General features: G+C 34.0%; 1 protein-coding gene across 4 annotated transcripts in view; it reads right to left on the reverse strand.

Annotated features, from left to right (window-relative positions):
* Positions 1-22,652, reverse strand: part of LOC115456110 — a 110,943-nt gene that overhangs the window by 24,642 nt on the left and 63,649 nt on the right. For 2 of the 4 annotated variants that reach the window (XM_037438597.1, XM_030185003.2), the window contains exons 2-3: positions 21,930-21,966; positions 394-429 (exon numbers count right to left, since the gene is read on the reverse strand). The gene's annotated coding sequence lies outside the window, so the exon portion shown is untranslated. Of the gene's footprint in view, positions 1-393; positions 430-21,929; positions 21,967-22,048; positions 22,103-22,172; positions 22,199-22,652 lie in introns of those variants that run through there. The other 2 variants (XM_030185002.2, XM_037438596.1) reach the window with 2 other exon arrangements.

Genomic DNA, 22,652 nt, shown 5'->3' on the forward strand with positions numbered 1-22,652 from the left:
TATCATTACATTCCATGATTTTATTACTCCGTTACTATGTTAATGACGTAGATACTACAGTATTCTATCTATTCAGTATCTAGCCCGGGGATTACCAATACCGTGCTGGTCTACATGCGATCGTTATTCCGAAAATCGCCTACATTAATACCAATATTTATTGATATCGTACCAATATTACCAAACCGACTGTTTTGGGTTGTTATTATAGCATAATCTATGTATGGTTAAATTATTTATTTATACGTTATAGCGAAGGAAATCAGATACTACGATATGTCCCTCTGAAAGGCTTTATATCATCAACAACAACATGTAGTAGTGATAATAATAAAATACTTAAGCGTTTATACGCGGTTTTGTAATCAAATAAAAATAAAGATTGTATCTCACCTTATGACATTTTCAACGCGCGAGTTCCACACGATTCTGAAAAAATACATAAAACATTTTAGTATCACATTTTCGTAATTTTATTGTACGTTACTGTGATATGCAGCGGTATGGATCTGGTGGACAATAGTAATGGAATAAAAATAACGATGCGTTCCATCAATCGGTATGAGGAAGGCATGTGTCAAATGATTACGGTAATGTAACTCATCGTACAGTGAGAGAGCTGACCAGGGCCCTTATTCTGTATGATAGTGTAAACGCGTAACGCGGCCGTATCATGTCTTCTCTTCGAGAAATGTGCGTGGAATGGTATTCTGTAAGCCAAATTTCTATAGTCCTAAACATGACGCGTTGTGTTACGTGCTTGTTACGCACTGTCAAAATAACGTGCGGGATAGAGAATAAGGCCCCAGTGACCAAACAGGGCTTATATAGGCTGATTATATTTTAAGTTTATGTTTGCAACGAATAAAATAGTTTCTGGAAAATACTTTGCCTCAGATAAGTCAATGTGATTGTAAATATTCCAAAGATAGTAGACGAATACGCCTCATCTATTTATAAATAATAGTTTAAAAGAGAAGATATATGGCAATAGACTTCGCGGGCCATAAAATAACACTATATACATTGGCTTCCGAAACAGCACGGTGACACATGAAATATTTCACCATGTAACATAAAAAATGTACATAGCATGAACGGTGCACAAAACACCCGAACCCCTACGTGACTGACCAGTGGTCACCAATTGGCCGATAATAGGGCAGCACCCACATGCGGGAATATTGACTTACAATAAACGTCACATATTTCTTAATAGACAAACACCTCGACCAAAGCCGACAGCCGATGAGTCTATCGGAGCGGTCATTACAACATTTACAACGGTTTTATGTCTGTCAATACAATTCGTGTCGTTTCACTTGCGCTGATGGCCGTCAATAAATTCTCTTTTCATATTGTTATGGTTCCAGTTACCGCTCTCACCTTATATTTGATCCTGTCACATAAGTAATACGAGTTTGTATATATTTACTTTTCGATTGGTGTTTTACAGTGTGTAGGTGAGAAAGTGAGTACAGTTTGATTCTGTGTATTAGAATGAAGTCTCGTGCTGGTGTTAGGGAGTTTTCGTGTTTATTTACTAATTATTAAGAATATTTTGTTGGTGTAATTAGTAATAATGTTATTTAAAAGCATGATTAATGTTAATGGAATTGATTTTTCATATTTCATTCTCTACGTGATAAATATAATATTATATACGTCTGGGTCCTTGACAACTAATATGAGTAGACTAGCCGATATATTTAGTATACAAAGCCTTTTCTTATCATATATCAAAAAAGTAATTTGAATTTCTTACACCCTAGTGCCACTACTACTGCTCTAAGAGGATTCGTCGAGGCGTCAACATAACACTTTTAGTCAGAAATACACACACGCATACAGCATATTCGCACAAAATCACAAAATAGTAAAAATATCAGAAAGGTAAAACTGGTATTTTTGGTGAAAATGTGCGTTGTTCATAGATAATTTTTGGCACAATGTTAGCAGAGGTAAAGACGAATAGTTTCATTTATGAAAGAAATTTCAAAATTACACTGTATACCCGTCACACGTCATAGAGTAATTTTAATATTTCTAGACTAAAACTAGTTAGCAGAAGAGTTCATTTTACTATTCGATTTTTGGAGTACTCTCCAGTCTTAAACAGTCATATAAATATGACGTTGACAACACACGTTATAAAAACTATGTTTCAATCAGTATGAAGCCAGACTGGTATCGGTCGTTTCATTATTCATCTACCCGCTTCCCAGACAGTCCATTAGCATTTTAAATTAAGTAATGAATTTACTAGACGTCCGACCTGTTAAGCGAGGCCTAAACTTAAAAAGTACGAAATTTTTAAATGGATTACAAAAGCTGTTATCGAGTGTTTCCGGTAACAACGAAGTCTTTATGTAATCTTTTAAAGAGGTCTCTTGTATTTTACAACTACAAAGTAACAATGCTAGACCTGTTTACGGTTATATCGGTACAGCAGTAACGACTGTTGCAATAATAGTAAGCCAACATTATTTTGTACTAGTAATACAACTGACCCACCGACGTAGTTATATCGAAATAAATAAATAAGTAGGTACGCATCAGAGACTTTTCAGACCGTTACTGTTTAAAAATGTGTCTTAAAAATAAGTTGCAAGTATCTAAAACGGGGAATCCTACTATAATCCCTATATTAACTACGTATTACGTTTTAATATCACTAGCTTAAAAATATGACATATAGGATGAAAACAGTAAGACTCCCGCAAAATCTCGGGAATTATAGCGTTAAAAATGTTTCTTAGCTCATTTTTCGTGCTATATAAAGTTGGTTATTACTTAGAGACTATCGAAATGTATTTTGGCTAAAAAATAAAAGGGTACTATAGTTATATTTCTTCCTGTGGGCCGATAGTACTTGACCATTTAAAGGTCAATTTCAAATATCATTACAATGTTAATTAGGGCGTGTTTGTACGAAATTTAAAAGCATGTTTCAGACGACCCTTGACTTTGCACAACCGGCCGTCTGCCTTATATCAATCTCTTGAAAGATCTATTCCCCAACATTAATCGTATTATAAAGGAAACAAAAAGCTGCTACATTTTTTAATGTTGAGTCCTGGGCTATATTACCAAATCTATATACGCCGCCATCTTGTATGCACCTTTTATCTACTACAGTAAGAACTATTCTCACTCTCTACGAACTTATTATAACTAAATTAAATAGTAACTCGGCATCAATAATAAACTAATTGCTATAATGCAGTACAGAATAAGACCGTGTAATCCGTGAGCTTAAAGATATTTTTATACTCAATTCATATTCCGAACGGCAACAGCTTTTAACCGGCTACATGTAACATCCATTTATAAAAAAAACTGTGCGCTTAGCGGCCTAATTCCCTGTGAAAAAGCCGCGTCACCTGACTTACGGCATTATAATTAAGCTGGCGCTACATAGATAAAGCTTTTTTAATTTGGTTGCGCGAGTCTACTCTTTGGATTTCGTAGGTTAATCCATGCCCACGCAGGCCCCCGCTACAGGCACGTATCCAGAATGTTATAGTAGGCACCGTAGGCACCTCTCCATTGTTTATAATTTAAATGGCCTCATTAAAAGTGTCGTTAAATTATTTCGAACATTACACGCGTAAGAATGTTTAATGTTGTTATAAATATGCAAATGATTTAAAAAAATACTTAAAGTGTTTGTGTACACTTGAAGGTAATAAGTTTTTACGTTTCATGAATTGTTTATGATATCTCGGACATGATATCTCTGTGCGACTACAGAAAGGTGAATTTAATTTATGTAAATGTAATAGATGGATTTGAGTAATTTTTTATTTATACATTTTTTGTTATGCTATGAATACATGCTTGCAAACATATTATGTCAAATTTGTTAAACCGTCCAATAAAAAATTTAGAAAATTTATTTTAATAAAAACAAATTTTGAGCATCATGCGTTAACTCAAACTCAACAAAATGCTGTTTATTGCTTCTAAAAACATAATACCTATGTCATTTCATAGGTATTTGAATTAAAATAACAATAACCCCACCTCCTATAAAGGGATGAGACAAAAACAAGCTCAACAAATTTTAAATCTGCTAGTTACTTTCCTGTGCTGCATACCCAAGGAGAATAGATCCGTGAGATCAATATATTACGTAGTACGTAATACCCCTTTCGTCCTACTCCTAATACACCCCTGTGCTTAGACTAATCGCTCATTCGGAATACGATTATGTGAACGCATATACATGAGGAAGTTATCACATCACTGATTTTGAATGGAATAAGTCGATGAATGAAATCGCAGCTTGAGTCGCGACAGCGGATGAAATGTCGTGATTTCCTGTCAATTATTATTTTTATTAGATGACATTTCCTTGAAAATATCATTGGTATTAGAATACAATTATCACACCAATTAATTTTGATACTTATTTAAGTACTTTAGAAAGCAATCATCTTTACCAAAACTTATGAAACGCTTTACTGATTTCGGCCCTATAACAAATAAGTAAATATAACTTACCTACCTAATTTGTTAATGTGGCGTAAAATTGGATAGTACCTATGTAGCAGAACTATAAATCTTAGTGGTGTTTTATTGTACTTACAAAATAAAAAAAAAAACAACTTTGGCATTTTATATGTATGAAAATTATATGAATCATGAGTTATATGGTTGACTTGCTAATTTTACATTAATTCTCTCATCACAAAATTATTTACATAATTTTACCGTCAAGATGTGACAGAATGCGGGAAGGCGGTGCACCAGTTGCGCCTCTGCTTATCCCTTCGGGTATAAAAGGCGTGACAGTGTGTGTGCTTATATCCTCTACGGGGTAAGTAGAGGCTCAACTGGTGCGTCCACGCTCCATCGAGCTTGTTTATTTCCAATGATAGCACGCGAACCTAAGACCATATCGGACACGGATTCCAATCTGAATTAGGACGTGTTTTTTCAAATCGTATAAAAATTTTACGTCCAAGACCTGGGAATCAAATTACCACCTCTCTATTCACCATGTGACCAGCTGTCAAACGGTAAAACATTGCTATATGAGCTATCATGATTGTATTGAAATAATAACATTGGTCATTGGCAATTAACATCTACGTGAGATGATTAACTAGCGTTCGTAGAAGATGCGAGGTACGATAGACACCTACGCTGGTGACTTATCAGACCGATTCGAGCCTGAAAGATACAGACCACAGTTTTGGCAGCGAATTTTTGTATTTGTATAATAACATTGATAAACCTTTACTTATTAATAAGTTGCCGAAAATGTTGACAATACTTGAGTTTTAAATAATAATTCGGTCGATCCATATGTGATACTCACAAGTCTAGTTCCATCCCTATACACCCCTATATCCCTAATCACACCATGGGGTATATAACATAACTACAATATTAGCAACTCAGCATCTGCATCGGAGAGGCCGTTATATCAGTCCGTCAAATTCACATGAGCCCTGAATGTTATTGTTCCTGTTCATTTGTCTTAGGGTCGATGTCAAATACAGACCTCAGACTTCATAGGATACATATTGTTATGCTCTTTGCAGGGAGTTACCAAAAGCATTCATAATAACTCAGATGGGGTAAATGGACAAAAGCTGAATCATAATAGAATATTGTATATCTTTAAAAAAATTAAAGAATTTTCACTTCAAAAATGTTTTTTTCTATTACCATTAACTCAAAATAATAAAAGCGAAAACACGGTATTACTAAACTATCAAAATAATTTGATACTTATATTCGCAGCCAAAAAATAATTTAGTAAATTTGATTTATATTCAACATGGAATAAGTATCTAGAAATGCAAATTATCATGGTGCTTGACCAATAACACCAAGATGGTCCAACGTTTTACAAAAATATTTTAAGTACCTGAGTATACAAATAGCCCTAAACTAAACACGCAAGATAATATTGTCAGTGTCCTAGACGCCAGAAAAAGTGATTTATCAGTTTTAATACTAACATGTTTTAACGAAAATTCTGCGATCCATGACCGAACAAGTTTTTTTTGCCTCGAGCGAACATCTGCCAACCGAGTTATTCAATAACTTGCATTTTGCTTTGCATCGTGCATAAACAAATAAGTAATCACATTATGCATGTGCGCTGTATTTTGAAGCCGTACCTTCGTGTTTTTCAGATAGTATTTTAAAATATCTTGTTATAGCCGATATCTTAAAAAAACATTGCATAAATTTTGATTTTATTTGTTTTATATTTGGCAAATGAGTTTACGGTTCACCTGATAGTAAGTAATCATCACCGCCCATGAAAATCTGCAATACCAGCAAAAGGCATTGCCGGCATTTTAGGTGATATTATGCTCTTTTGAAGGTCATCAGATCTTATCTATGTATCTGAATTAACGAAAGGTCCCATAAGTTAGTTCGTAAGCCCCAAATTTATTCAGTGTTCAAAAAATGTGCCACATTTCTTATTTATTTCACTTCACAACACTATTTTGCTGCGTATTAATTGAATGTCGCTAGAAGCCACACAATACATCAACTAAGTGCGTGACACACAACAATAACGCCTTCAGCTTTATTTCAATTATCGCCAAAAGAATGGTACGAAACCTGAATACATTTACGTGACCAAGCGAGAGCCGTTTCCTGTATTATTTACTAAAGTAGAACTCGACTATCGCTGTGATATCGTTGTGTGAACGTTTAAATTCGATTTATACGAGTTGATAGAAATATCTCTGGTGCTTATTACCGGAAATCTACTAAAATCCGTGAGTCGAGGTTAATTCTGTTTGCGAAGTTTCCGATATTTTTATAACTAGAATTAGTTTTGCTATGGTACTCAGTATTTTTTTATGCGTCCACGGCAGTAACCCCACCGCACCTTAAGGTAAGTGGAGTCCAATAGAATATCGACTGACGAGAGATGATTACCCCTCGATAGTCGACACAATTATGGCGGCCTGTTGGAAGGAGATATACATAGGCTGATCCCGGAACGCGACACACTTACGTGAGCCACTATGGCGGGTTTTAACACCTTGTGTACGTGTACGTTGCTCTCTTGGCGGATATAAAATATAACCTACCACCAGCTTTGTGTATTGTATTTGAATATCATATTATACAAGATAATTATGACATTGCGTTAATAAATGAAAACACATGCTTCTTCTTGAAAATAATACTTTACCATACGTTGTATTTAAAATAAAACATAAATTAAGTTTCATACAAAATAAATTCAATAAAGTCGCTTTCATTTTAAATGCCATGCTGCAACTACCGTTCTAAGAGAATTCGTCGCAGCAGCAACATCACACTTTCAATCAGAATTACGTTCACAAGCCATATTCTCACTAAATTACAAAATGAAAAATATCAGAAAAGTAAAACCTGGATTTTTGGTGAAAATATTTGTAACACGTGTATGATTTTTGGCACAATGTTAACATAGGCAAGGACGAGAATGTGGTTTAATTACTTCACGCCATGTTAAAATGAGCATGTATGAAATAAACTTCTGTTGATATAAATCTAACAATAATGTATTGTATTTAAAACCTATTGTAAAATATATATTTCAAAATACCTGTTAATATACGCATGTAATTGTAAATATACATTTTTTACATTTGCCCTAATCAAAGGATAGACTGAACTCATTCATGTGTAAAACTATGTTCGAAAGCTAACCTTCAATATTCAGACTATACTAAAGCAAAAAATAATTAAGTCCCCAAATCTTTTGACAGTACAAACACAAAGTGAGCTAAGAAAAAATAATAATAGCAACGAAAATCGTAATACACCGCGAAACACAAAACAGGGCGCTTTAATCTTGACTTGGATGTATTGCGTGACGAGAAAGGAAAATGTCACTCGTTTTATTTCAATTATTCCGGACCACATTTGCCTTGTGTATTTTGTGTATTTCTGACATATCGTAGCACTTTGCTTACGTAAATCCAAAAATGTATTGTTTTGGCGTTTTACTTTATGCACGAAAGACTTAGATCCTTTTATGAATTTGCTGTTCTCGTATATTGGTCGTATTTTGACAATAATTATAAAGTATTGGAACATCAAATACATTTGTGTATAACATTGCAAACAAACGCTATCTGTTTTTCTGGGTTAACTACAGTAATGTAATGTTTATGTCTTGCAATAATTCGTTTCGATAATAACTTTATTACATACGCATGTCCAAGTACTTGGTAACCAATAAGACGTGACCTCGTTCTCTCCCCTGAGTGGTACTGATTCAGTACAAGCCAATAATAAAGTCTGAACCACTCAAACTCCAACATCGATGGCCCTTCAGTCTTTGAGCCTCTGATGATGAAATAAAAAGCGAATTATTCTTATTTTTCACTACAAAAGCTCAATAGAGTTGAGTATAAAATGCTCTGCGTAAATCAGCTCTTTGTGAGTAAAACAGAATTCACCTTTGTTTGTGGACTTTTAAATCAGCACGCAATTTTCGTGCTCGGAATAGAAATAATAAGATGGGTGGAACCTGGTCTGACTTATGTTTTAATTGTTTGTGATGTGCGAGTGTTTATAGACTGCATACGTATAGTTTTATTACATTTTAAGACATACTATTAGAGAGATATGAATCAAATAGAACGTGTTCTTAAATTTAAATCGATCATTCATTTCTGTCGTCAAGTAAGCTTACAGCAACCTCAGTTATACTATTAAAAAAACAGCACTTAATAACACTGTAAAAATAATATGATCCTAAGTTAGGACATTGTTGGTGACACAAACTGTCAATACATTTTAGTCAAGTTACTTTGTCTAGTGTCAAAATATTCCAGGATTTCTGTTATGACTTAATGCGTACTGATTAAAGATAACAATTGGAACGGACGGCTGGACGTGCTCTCTGAAGCAAAAGCGTCTTTAGATTATTTGTCACTTAAATATAGACGGTAACCGCCCACATATTGACCGTTTTGAAAGTTTGATACTTGATTTTATAACACTACTAGCTTTTGCTTGCGGCTCCGCCCGTGTAGAAAAAAAAATCTCTCATAAAAGTAGCCTATAGCACTCAGGAGTAATGTAATGTAGCTTCATATTAGAGAAAAAAATTACAAAACCGGTTAAGTAGTTTCTGATTAAAGGGTTCAAACAAACAAATAAACGCTTCAGTTTTATATATTATTATAGATTTGACCAAGATAATAAACAGTTGATAGGCGCGGTAAGTGAAAAAGTAACGAATTGTTATTAATTTTAAGACAATTATTGCTGTGTATTTTTATGCAAGGAAAAGCTGGTGTAAGATCAAACTTAGTCATAAACTGAGTGAACTGTAAAAAACAACTTCCTCATCAAAGAAAATATTTTAATTTCCAACAAAAAAATCCTTGGGAAATAATTCCGCTTAAATGATTTATGTTGCAGGTAATTGTTTTAAATGAGTTTATTCAGGAAATTTCTTTGTATCTTGGAATAAATTAAAATTCGTAGCTGCCGCTCGCGAGGGATGCGTATCCGACAGAAGGGTCAACTGCGCGAGAGGGGAACCTCGTTGACGTAAACTCGAAAATGCTGAGACGATAAAACTCCCGGCTTATAAAAAAATAATCTTCAGCATTTTCGTCTTTGATGCGCGGAAATGCAATTTAGAGTATGCACGAAGAATACCGTTTTTTTTCGATACTCATTTCGGGTATTTATTTGAATACTTAACACATAAACTGAGTTTCATTACACTATCTTGCCGATTATGTATTTTTCATTTAAATAATCGTTTTGTTTGAATACTTAACACATAATACGAAGTTTTATTCCACTATGTTACCTATTTCTTGTACTGAAAAAGGTTTTTTTTTATTTCCGTTTTAACGAAGCACCTTATTGTTTTGTAATCAATAATATACATAATACCGACTTATTTAGATGTTAGTTTCTACAGCATCGTTTATATTAAATAGCATCAGTGTTATATGATTGCCTCTATCTCTTTTTATTGTATTTAAGGCGCGGATAGAGAGTTTCTATTTATTTTGTTTGTTTCTTATGTCAAAGAGTCATGCAGTCGTATGGTACGTAGTTCCGAGACAAAGAAACAATGGGAGGAAGGCGACCAAAGTGCACCGAACAAAAGACGTTTCTTTAAAATCTGGATTTTACTTCAATATTTTATGTGAATTTTCGTACTAAAAATGGAAATCATATTTTGCTAAGAAGAATATAAGTTACATATTATTTATGGAAGTGGTTTTACTTTAGACAGATAACCTAAGATTATAAAACACAAATACGTTAACATTGGACAATATTTTTTGAATTTATAACACTATATGAACTTGCACAAACATAATTAGATACAAAGTGAAAGTAAAAAAACACAAATACTTATTATGTTAACATTTGATAAATAATTTCGAATTTATAACACCAGACGAACATGCAAATATTTAGATTCAAAATGCAAGACATTGTAAACTAGCGGTCAAAATAAACAGGCATTCGCTTCACGGTGCATTAGCAACTGCTTTGTACTGACGAAAATGTAAATTGCGTTTATGATCCCGGTCATTAAGGCTCGCTTAGATTTATTACGTCACAGACGATGAACAGATACAAGTGAAACTTACAGTGCTGGTTAATTATAATCCACACTCAAACCGAGATTGAAAACTGATTGTTAATGATTAACTACCGCTGCCATTACACTGTACTCATTTTTTATTTACATTAACTTAAGATTGTCATGTGTTAGCGCTTGGGCTTTCATGATGTAATGATTAATAGTCCAAGTTTGCTTCTTTGCCTTTTCAAATGATGGTTGGCTTTATTATAAGTTAAGTATTATATAATTTATGCGTGCGTAGTCGAAATTATTTATTTTGTTAATTTAATAAGCTTAAATTGTTGATCTTTATAGCAGTTTAAATTTATGTTGGTTACACATAATTTAGATAAGCATTAACATTTGATGTGGGTAATATTTTAAACAAATTTGATGTCGAGTATATTGAAAGTAAAAAATCACATTATTTTTCATATAATGTCAGTGCCACTAATAAATCTTGTCCAAAATACATAACAGCCTCCTTTATGTGTATTATGAAAAAGCTTTTCCAGGATAAAAGTCCTGCTTTCTATATTCTCCGGATATAAAGTAGCCTATAAAACTCCGGAGTAATGTAGCTTCCTATTAGTGAAAAAAAATCAAAATTGGTTTAGCCGTTCCTGAGACTAGCGCGTTCAAACAAACAAACTCTTCAGCTTTATAAAATACGAACGGTCTATGTAATAACTATTTTTTTTAGTAAGTAAGATAAATATTATATTCCGAGTCGAATTCTCAGCACGTACATTCTTAGATTAATGTTCTCCCCATCTCATCTTAATCAGGATTATGTAAACGTTCTAAAATCTAAAAGTCTTTGCCTTAAGTCTTTGTACGCATTTCGTTGCAAGGGTGATGATTAATGAAAAATGCAGTGACACCCTCCGTGTCATTCATAAATAAATGAGAATTAGACTCTAGATTAATGAGTCACAGACAATTTTGGAGTCCTTTTACGGATTTAGTAGTATTGGATGTGTTTGGGGAAACTAGTGGTTATGTAAGACTGTATTGAGTACTATAGGAAAATATTCTGTATGAATACTGAGTTAATATAATTCGTTTTTTTTTATAGTATAGTGGATACTTAATTTGTATAATTAGTTTGTCTGTGCTAATATAACGAAATAAAATAAAAAGTAATAATCTATACTATTATATAACTCTGAATAGTTTGTTTGTTTGTTTAGAACGTGCTAATCTCAAGAACTACGAGCTTGAATTGAAATAGGATATAGATGATCGTAGAAATTACATTCCGTCTTGTATCATTATAAATAATAATAATAATATAATAATATCAGCCCTGTATTATATACTTGCCCACTGCTGAGCACGGGCCTCCTCTACTACTGAGAGGGACTAGGCCTTAGTCCACCACGCTGGCCTAGTGCGGATTGGTAGACTTCACACACCTTCGAAATTCCTATGGAGAACTTCTCAGATGTGCAGGTTTCCTCACGATGTTTTCCTTCACCGTTAAAGTGAACGATAAATTCACAAAGAATACACACATGATTTTAGAAAAGTCAGAGGTGTGTGCCCTTGGCATTTGAACCTGCGGACATTCGTCTTGGCAGTCCGTTCCACACCCAACTAGGCTATCGTCGCTTATCATTATAAACTTACAACATATTCAAGAAAAAACATTATGTAAACAAAAATTACCTTCTATTAAAATAAATGATTTGTTTCGAAGTATATATCTATAACAATAACGATAACCGAACAGAAGGTACTTATACTATAATAAATATTTACAATGAATATTTCGCAAAAATATTATGGTATATTAATGTTGAAAGATGGCGTATTTAGTAACGATTTTATCAAAATGTTAATTAATTCAACTTATCGACAGGAAGCGCTTTGCATATTTTAAGATTGAGGCAAAATGATTTCGGCCACGACGGTCTCTTCTACCGCATCTGCATTTACAGTTTTTCCATTTAATTACTATTAACCCGTCATGACTTGTCAAAATTTTATTTTCAAATATGTACAGGTAGCTGAATGTTTGCCGCCAAACATTGACAGCTACGCGTGTGACGGAAAAATAACCTTATTATGTAGTATATAAGGTTATAATCCCGTGACACACGCAAATGTCATGTAGCTGTCTTGGCTCGCCGGCGAGCCTAAAAGAAATAACCTATAATTTTCTTTAATAAACAAATAGCTGGAATAATGACAGAATGGATATAAAAATCTTTCTATAACAAGTATATCTCTGGTTGTGTGTTTTAGTTCTCGTATCTTAACTTAGATTTTACCGGTAAAGTGACACATAGAACAGCGTAATCTATTAACAATATATAAGCTAGAGTTTGTTCAATTGAACAGTAAAATCTCAGGAATTACTAAACTGATTTCGATTTTTTTTTTTCACTAAAAGGAAGTTACATTACTTCGCTATAGGCTACTTTATATCCCGAGAATAGAAAGCGGGACTTATATCCGGGGAAAACTATTTCACAATACTCATAAAAATAGCCTTTTTTACCTACCCCGGGAAAATATTTATTCACGCGAGCGGGGCCGCAGGCACAACTAGTACAAAATATAATACAAGCTCTTTAGTAATATCCATAGGTTGATGTCGCGTGCGTTCTGAGTATGAGCATTTGTTACCCAAATGCTTTCTCGGTGGCTGTCATTGGTCAAATTGAATGCCATTTATCATGAAATACATGGTTCCGCCGATTCTAATATTATTTGAACTAAAGGGATGTTGAAATATGGTTGTGAATAATGGCCTGTATTACGTAATTGTACGAATATGTGACAAACTTATCTGAGCTTACAATCATATAACAATAATAAAAAATGGTATTTGATTGTTCGCGTTAAAGAGCAACGACGCTATAATTCGAATATACAAATATTTGTGATAAAAATATAAAAAATATCTTCTACTTTCATCTCAACTGATACACTCACTTTGCGCCGTATGAATTCCGTTTCATGATGTGATATGGGGCGAGCTTATCGCTATATCGAGCACAAATGCCAGACTCCGGGCTAATACTGAGTAGACCAAATAACAGTTTCGCCGACACAGGCATTGAACCCGAGACCTTAGAACTGCAGTCATACCGTAACACAGCCAGCGAAGTAGCAGTAACAAAAAATAGAAATACAAAATAATATAAAAAATTGTGTCGACGCCGAGGGATATTCATCTCGTCAGTCGACATTCTATTGCACCCCACTCTACTCACCGTCAAGTCTAGTAGGGTCACTTTGTCGCGCTTGTATAAAAAAAAATGCTTCACTATACATTGTATAAAAACGGCGATAGCCTAGTTGGGTGTGAAACGGACTGCCAAGACGAATGTCCGCAGGTTCAAATCCCAAGGGCACACACCTCTGACTTTTCTAAAATCATGTGTGTATTCTTTGTGAATTTATCGTTCGCTTTAACGGTGAAGGAAAACATCGTGAGGAAACCTGCACATCTGAGAAGTTCTCTATAGGAATTCCGAGGGTGTGTGAAGTCTACCAATCCGCAATAGGCCAGCGTGGTGGACTAAGGCCTAATCACTCTCAGTAGTAGAGGAGGCCCGTGCTCAGCAGTGGGCAAGTATATAATACAGGGCTGATATTTATTATATACATTGCAACCTCTTATTTAAAGTAATAGAACTATGTTCGTAATAGCAAACACTGTGCGAAACATCTTTCAAACAGTAATATTTTTTTTATTAAATATGATTGCCCATACTTATATTGCAATACCAACACATATATCAGATTTAAAATCTCGACGGCAAACAATAGTTACTTCGGAAACATATTACGTCGGTATTTGAAATGTGCTCAGAGTTTCACAAAAACGCAGTGCTTTATAAAAATGTGCAATATCTCAGAGCGAACTCTTCATGTTTTCTGCAAAATGAAACCTCACTGTCTGCTCGAATTAAGCTTAAACAACAAAACAGCAAATTTTCTCTTTATGAAAAATAAATGTTTCTTTTGTATTCTAGTGATTTAGTGGACCCAAGTTTACTCAGGTCTCTAAGACGATTACGTTGACTCATAAACCCTAACGAAGAGTGACAATAGACGTGCCAGGATCAAATATCAATGTCCCATTTAATTGGCTGAAAGTGTTTTATGGAATTGTGGGGTTTCACAATAAGAAGTCATTAGATACTAGCGAGCAACTTAATGGACCATTAAACGGATCTATAAATTTAACTTAATCATGACTAATTGAAGTGGCAGAGGGATACGTACCTAATACAGATGATATTCAGGATGTGACGTGCGTTGTTAAATCTCTAATAATTAAGAATCATTTGTTGACTTATATAATTTGATGTTACAGGATGATTGACAGCTTGTATGTTCTTTAAAACATAGTGATTTCTTATGTATACGCGAATGTTAGATATTAAAATAAAACTATTTTACAGATTTTATCGTGGTTGTTTTTATTATAATTTTCTCCCGAGGTTTCGAAGACTTTGCAGCCGTCGTGGTCACAAGGCGGACGGAGGTGTTGGTCATCCGTAAAGTCAAAATTACAATATCTTGGTAGACATGTATAATTATACAACTTTTTTTTTCTTTTTTAGCTGTTGGTAGTCCGATCTACCTTATTGTTGGTGGCCCTGTGACTACGAAAACTGCTAAATCTTCAAAACGTCGGAAAAAAAAATTCAATATAAATAAACGCGATAACATTCGTATAATAGTTTCAACATTCTTTAAAACAGATTGTACGTATCAGTGGCGAAGCTTCCTTACAACTTAATGCTTACCGGCTTCCCTTTTAGATTTACGAGTATTAACGTTTGTCTTTGTTTTCTGTTAAATTGGCCGCGATATATTAACTAAAGTTATTTTTGGGTCTTTTGAATTCTACCCTTCGCCACTGGAGTGTATTACTACATAGATTTATAACTACATATTATATCATGTATATTGTTATAGGCTATACTCTGCTTCACAAAGAGCGTAGTCTTGTAGCGATGTCTACTCTGATGCGACCTTGTCAGGACAGATACATTTGATCCCGTTGGAATGCGGCCGGGTGGTCCCATAAACTCACTCTTCACTTTTATATTGTCCGATAATAGCCAACTAAAAGGTTAACCACATAAAATTAAGATAATAATCCTATTTCCACTGAGAGCTAAATAAAACGTCATTAACTCTGTCTAAAAGCTATGCGTGTCGGCAACATAAAAATGATAAACAATGTTTTATTCAAATAGATTTTCTTCGATCCCGAAATATGTGAAGGAAAGTGTATCGTGTTTATTGTGACCATTAAAGGAATCTCTATTTAGGTAAAACCCTTAATTAAACTTATCTCAGTTGGATCTGAGCTGGAACTCGCGTAACGTAATCGATTTCGCTTCGAGAATCCGCGAAGGACAAACTGCGGTCACGAATTTACATATAAATTCGGGATTATTTTAATTTAAAACGCATTTGGAAATTTATTTGCATATATATGAGTGCCCATTACCGTTTCTTTGTCGTTTTCGGCTAATATAGCAGTTCAGTGAATTTACACATTACGAGCGTTTGGGGCGAGGGTGACGGAGGGTAGGCCGCGAAACGCGTCGTCATGAAACACTTTTGTAATAAACAAACAGTATCGCTTGAACCGCTGTGTGACCACTTTATAAAATTGAGCAATTTATTACATACTAGGCGACCCGCCCCCGGCTTCGCACGGGTGCAATGCTGACTATTTAATGGATGTTATTATTATACATATAAACCTTCCTCTTGAATCACTCTATCTATTAAAAAAAACCGCATCAAAATCCGTTGCGTAGTTTTAAAGATTTAAGCATACAAAGGGACAGAGAAAGCGACTTTGTTTTTTTATTTTTTATTTCTTTATTTATTTATTTTCATCAACACACAGCCATTACAGGTTACACCCAATTCGACTGGCGGAACTATTAATAACATAATAACTTACAACTATATTCTATAACTAAGTATTTATAAAAATAAATTTTTATACTATATAGTGATGCCTATGATAAGGGTGTAGTCTAATCTATTGGCTTATGCCCTACATTATTGAATTGGATCGACACTGCAAATTTTCTGTATTTATTTGATATATTTGATTCGCAACTGTTAACTGTAAATACATTTGGATTAAGTTCGACAGTTGTCCGTTTTTGGTGAGACAAACAGATCGATTCAACGTCGTATACGTCCCACAGTCCGGATACCACTCAAGGACTCGCTTCCGTGGGTGTTAGACTAAAAATACATTTGCGACCACATTTGAACCTTGAGTAAATATTTTGTTTCTTTAAGAATTGTTGTAATCTGTAAACCACTTAGCCAAGTAAAATATATTGTAGAAGCAATTATAGGTCGATGACGATATCTAAATTATGTGTCTAAGTCATACGAATTATAGTGAGTTGACTGTACCTACAATAATAGGATATTTGACTATGTATGATTTTGTGATTTTTTTTTATATTTTACAGCAATAAGTACAAAAAATTCCTTTTATGAAAACAGTATTAAAATTCGATAAGATATGAGGCAATAATTCAAATTACAAATTACTACGTGCAGGAATGGACGTGGAGTGGGGATATCGCTCCATCTCTTTTTTCGCACGCATCGTAATGCCCTCTGACGTCACATGGAAGTATTTGGCACTTGCCCTTACTACCAGATTTCAATGGCTTATAACTTGTGGATGTTTCATCATATTTCAACGTATTTCTTCTGTTTTAGAATTTATACGACGTACATATTTTATATAAAAAGTCAAATACCTTATTCATTGTTCTGCGCTGTTCTTGTAATATTAACTATCATATAAATATTTTAGTATACCTTCACTGTAGGCTTATATTCGATTTTAAATAAATAAACATAAAACTGGTAAAAAAATCATAACTAAAATCTGATTTCAGTACCAACTATAATCCGGATCATCATATATTCTAAAAGATAAGAAAAAAGACTGACACGTATGAATTAAAAATGTATTATACAAAATCAAAGTTTAACATCACGAATGTGTTATAGAAAATCATAACATCAATACTTCGTTTAACATCAAAGTGTAAATTATCACAATATTAATTCCGGCAACGTTAAATCTATCATTCGCTAAAAGATGCCACCGATTCGGCTTCAGAGATGCATTCGCTGCACTAATAGCTCATAAATATCTCAGCGTACACGGTCGCATGCGACTTAAGACAAATGGTTGCCTATAAAATGTGTGCGTCACTTTGAACTTTCTCATTCGTTTCCGACGACGGAAATAACAATGCCCATAGTTATGGATATCACGCTATCCGTCACTTTTGGATGGTAATCGAAAGTCATTTAGGTTATTTTATTTGATGAGTTGACGTGAATGATTTCTTGGTCCGCGCAATAAGACATACATTTTAGCTCAAGTATTGATGTCACTAAAAGTCCTTAGTTGAATGCCTAAGACAAGGGATTGTTTTAAATTTTACTAGCACGATTTACCCAACATTGGATTATTTTGAGCGGGTTGGCGTAAGGCTGGCGGCCTGTCGTAAAAATAAGGTCGAAACGTGTTACTCAGGTCTTGCATTAGACTGGGATAAAGGCCAAACATTTATACCTATATATGAACACTTTTATTAGTCACATGAACTACAGCTTTATATGACTAGGTTTTGTCTGCGGCTCCACTTGCGTGAAAAAGTTTTTCCGTGATAAAAGCCCCGATTTATATTTTCTCGAAATAAAAATCCTATATCATACAGGAGTAATGTAGTTTCCTATTAGTGAAAACAAATTCAAAATCGGATATCACTTCGGAGTATTACAGATTCCTATAGGTAAAAAAAAAGCAAAATCGGTTTAGCAGTTCCTGAGATTAACGCGTTCAAACATCAAACTATAGACGAAGCAGTGTTTATATTTTTATAGAATAGGTACTAGGAATATTAGTTAAATGTGCCGAACTCGTAGACTACAAGTTATGTGATCTTATAAATACGAATAAATTCAGAGTAACTTAAGATAGTTAATTTATGTTTCCTTCATTAATTTCGTTTTGATAATAATCTTTAAAGGTCAGGCGAAGATAGTTCGGGAGGTTAGCCGTTTCGTTTTGTCAGTGGAAATATTTTTTTTCTTATAAAGACATGTCTCCGTTGAAAATAATCATCGATATTATATGTACTACGTAATAGATCTGGCGTTCCGAACACTCACTGTGTTCAACTGAATTGAACTGCAATCCAGTTTTGGTTTCCTTTTTACTTAAACTCTATTTAAAGCGCTTTAGCATTGTATGTTTAAAGTTTGGTTAGACGACGATTGATGTTTTAGCGCTGCAGCGAACTATAGTTCTAACGTCAGATTTAGAACAAATAGTTTATATGGACGTTCGTATCAATAGAATATATATCAATGAAAATAATAGATGTAAACACCATTAAAACATCTGCAGCAAAATACTTCTGTCAGAAATCATATAAATTTTATACTTCTAAAATAGATTTTTAGCTTTCATTATTTTTTACTGTCATTAAAACCCTATAAAATATATATCTTTATTGATCATATAAATCATAAACGATATTCCGCCTTGGTCTTGAACAGAACTTGAAAAAACTGTGATCTTTATAAAAACAAAAGCAGTAAATCAAAAGTTCAACCGAGTGCGTAAATTAATATGTTTCTATGCTCATTAACAGAAATATGTTAGGGGTATATCGTGTTTCCATGTCGAATGTCACAGATGATGCCTCCTTCTTACAAATTGGGACATCCGGCCCTTTTAACCCCGCATTCTTAAGGGAAGACACAACTATATATAGGCACGAATATAAGGAACAAATAGAGGGTACAACATGCACACAAAAATATAATGAATTATTTCTTTAGAGATTAGATTACCTTGCTTAGAACTAATGTGAGTGCCTAAATAATTCGATTTAAAATGTATGTACAGGTAAAAGTTTTCCTTAGAAATTCTCTGCAGGAATTCAAAAACATACAGTTAGGTAAAAAATCATGATCGTTTTTTATATTATTTTACTCATATCTTTTAATTGAGACAATAAATTTGAAAGGCATTCGGAATTTATATTGATTAAATAGTATTAATATATTAAATAAAATATTTGAAATTAAGTATAACAAGCCTGGCTGAATGTAAAATAAATTTCAAAATAAGAATTAATTGTATTGAAGTGACACGAGATCCTGGCATGCGCGTGTTAAAGTTTAAAGTGGCGTACAAACGAGTGGGTGGTACGAACGTCGTCGTTCATTCTCAACGCTCCACGAGCGGGATTTCGCGCCTAACAGATTTTATAGAGCCTCGCTACGGGATTAGCTCGCATGACGTGTCCCCGTACGTATTGTTGAAAAGGTACCATAAAAAGCTAAATTATGCAAATGATATTTCTTTTAGCAAAAATGAAGACACTTAATATTTTTTTTTACTTTTCCACGAACATTTATTGTTGAATTTCATTAGTGACAATGAATATATTGTATCTAATATTTAAAGCAGGAAATATATTTCGTGTTTTCTCTATACTAATAGTCAAGCTCGGTGTCTCGAAAATATAAATTATACATAATTAAATATTTACATCTTCGTGTATCTTCCGAGACTATTTAATGTGGTTATTGAATTACCGTTATCAACTTTACCCAAAAACATTATGAATTCGTGATCGAAACATCTATTAACTCACATTTACATTACAACATTTATAATGTTCGTAGATAATGTTTTATTTGTTTAGTAAAATTTCTGTTGCAGCATTCACGTTCCACAAAATCTCAAATCACATCGTAATAACGGGATCAGTAGTCATGACAACGGCAGAACTTGGTGTTTTCCACACAATAAGGGCCCGATAGAATTGGCCAAATCGCCTCCCGTTGGTATACTATGAGAAAAGTTACCGCGGTACGACGGATTTATTTGTCAACTTTCCTCTGATAAAAGTTTGTTTGACGTTTGATTGTGAGGTCACGGCACGCTTCCTGAGATAAGTTCGTGGTCGCCCCCTTTAGCTACAGATTAATTTCTCCTTTATTGACTTCTAAAACTTGGTTTTATCAATTTTGTGTAAACGTTTCTTGTTTAAATAATCCTAGCCGTTTAGATAGAGTATTGTTGTGAAATACGGAGTGGTTTAATTCTTTGGAGATTTTTATGAATGTATACTCAGTTAAGACGTAAAATGAATCTCTATTGCTCATAAATGTAAATATATGTTACTAACGAGTAATAAAGCTGTCGTAATTCATGATTCATAAGTATCAACATAAAACACTTTAAATAAACCCGCTTTGGAAAAACAAATTCGGATATTATTGTCAACAATACAATTGCGAAGTAAAGTTATTCACTAAAACTTTTTCTATCTAAAAACTTGAACAGCGAAACTTCGCAGACGGGAACCCGAATCGACAATCTAGATTAATTTGTTAGGGTGATGTTACAAAGTATTTGGCTTTTAACAGGACCACCCTCAGAGTTCAAAACAATATTTCACAGTCGGTTAACGATCTATTTACATGAGTGGAGTCGTCGCGTTCATCGGTGGAAGCAACTCAAAGGAATGCCATAAAGGCTAGGAAGTTGACAAATCTCTCGGCGTTATTTCTGTACTAATTAGAAGTGGAGGCGTGGGCGATGTCACAGGAATGACAAACGAATGATAAGAGACGTGCCACACCGCGCGCGACGTGCTACTGTTACGTTTGTTGCTTTTGTTACTAAATGTTTGTGACTTCGTGTTATTGTGAATTCAAAACATAAATTATATGTTATGTAAAAGGTACCTTGGAGGTCCAAATCATCGGAAAACGATAGTATCTCTGTAGATGGATTAACTACTGCTTCATGAAACCCCATTAGCATGCGTTAAAAAAGTTTATTTACATATGTATAAAAAATAATTGTTAAAATTAAAGATATTTAGGTTTTTCTGCTAGGCTGCTGATGTGGCAATAGGCTCGCGCCCTATCACATCTTGGGACGGAACAGACTTCGCAAAATATAGGTGCCCTGGTTGCGCCTCTGTATACCCGTTCGAAGATAAATGTTATGTGTTTGATTGTTTAAAATTTATTTATCAGTTACCATACAGTAAGTTTTATCAGAATGAGTCATAGTGCAAATAAAAAGAGTTTTATAGCAACACGGCCCAGATTCGGTCAATTTTCGAGTTGTGCTTTGTTCATATCGATCTAAAAATAATACGGGATCCATTTCACAGTTATTAATATCAATAAGTCAAGAGTCAAGATAGTTTGCATGTTTATAATTCAAGTACTGCACAAAGACTGTTTGTAATTTTGATATTTGATCTTAAGTGCTTTTCGGTAAACTACTTACTTTTTAAGACCACATCCAGCGTGTTGATATCTCCTATCTGAAACAATCAAGAATATAATTAATTATCCTGTTGTAAGATGTGAAATAAACATATTATGATATACACAAATATGAAGTACCCATGAAACATTCATTATTTAACTGTCACATGAAACTTGTAGCGTCATGTTTGTCAACGGGTTGGTGTAAAATTTTCATGGACCAAAAACGTTCCAATTTTAAATTTCATTAAAATAAAGTTACATTCATTAACGCACGGCCGTTCCGCTTGATGGGTCAGACATTACTGCGCACCGCATTGATAACACGTAATTAACTGAAATGTTTAATTCAATGAACATGTCATAATATTGAATGACATATAAAAATGTATTCCCTTGCTCACATAACTCAATTGCAGCTGTTTACTGGATGGAGCTTTTGGTACGTAAATGTTAAACATATAATATGTAATTATGTAATTATTATTTGTATTAAATATATGTATTGCCTCGGTGGCGTAGTTGTATTACGGTACGACTGCAGTGTTGAGGTGTCGGGTTCAATCCCCGGGTTGGGCATAGCGATATTCGGCTTTTCTACTCAATATCAGCCGGAGTCATGGGATGAATTACACACCGCGAAAAGTGGCGCCTCTGCCTACCCCCTTTAGGGATAAAAGGCATGAGTAAGTATGTATATGTGTTAAATATATTAATGGCTGAGTATTTATAGGAATTAAGA

The sequence above is a fragment of the Manduca sexta genome, chromosome 14 (assembly GCF_014839805.1).
Source record: "Manduca sexta isolate Smith_Timp_Sample1 chromosome 14, JHU_Msex_v1.0, whole genome shotgun sequence".
Lineage (NCBI taxonomy): Eukaryota > Metazoa > Arthropoda > Insecta > Lepidoptera > Sphingidae > Manduca > Manduca sexta.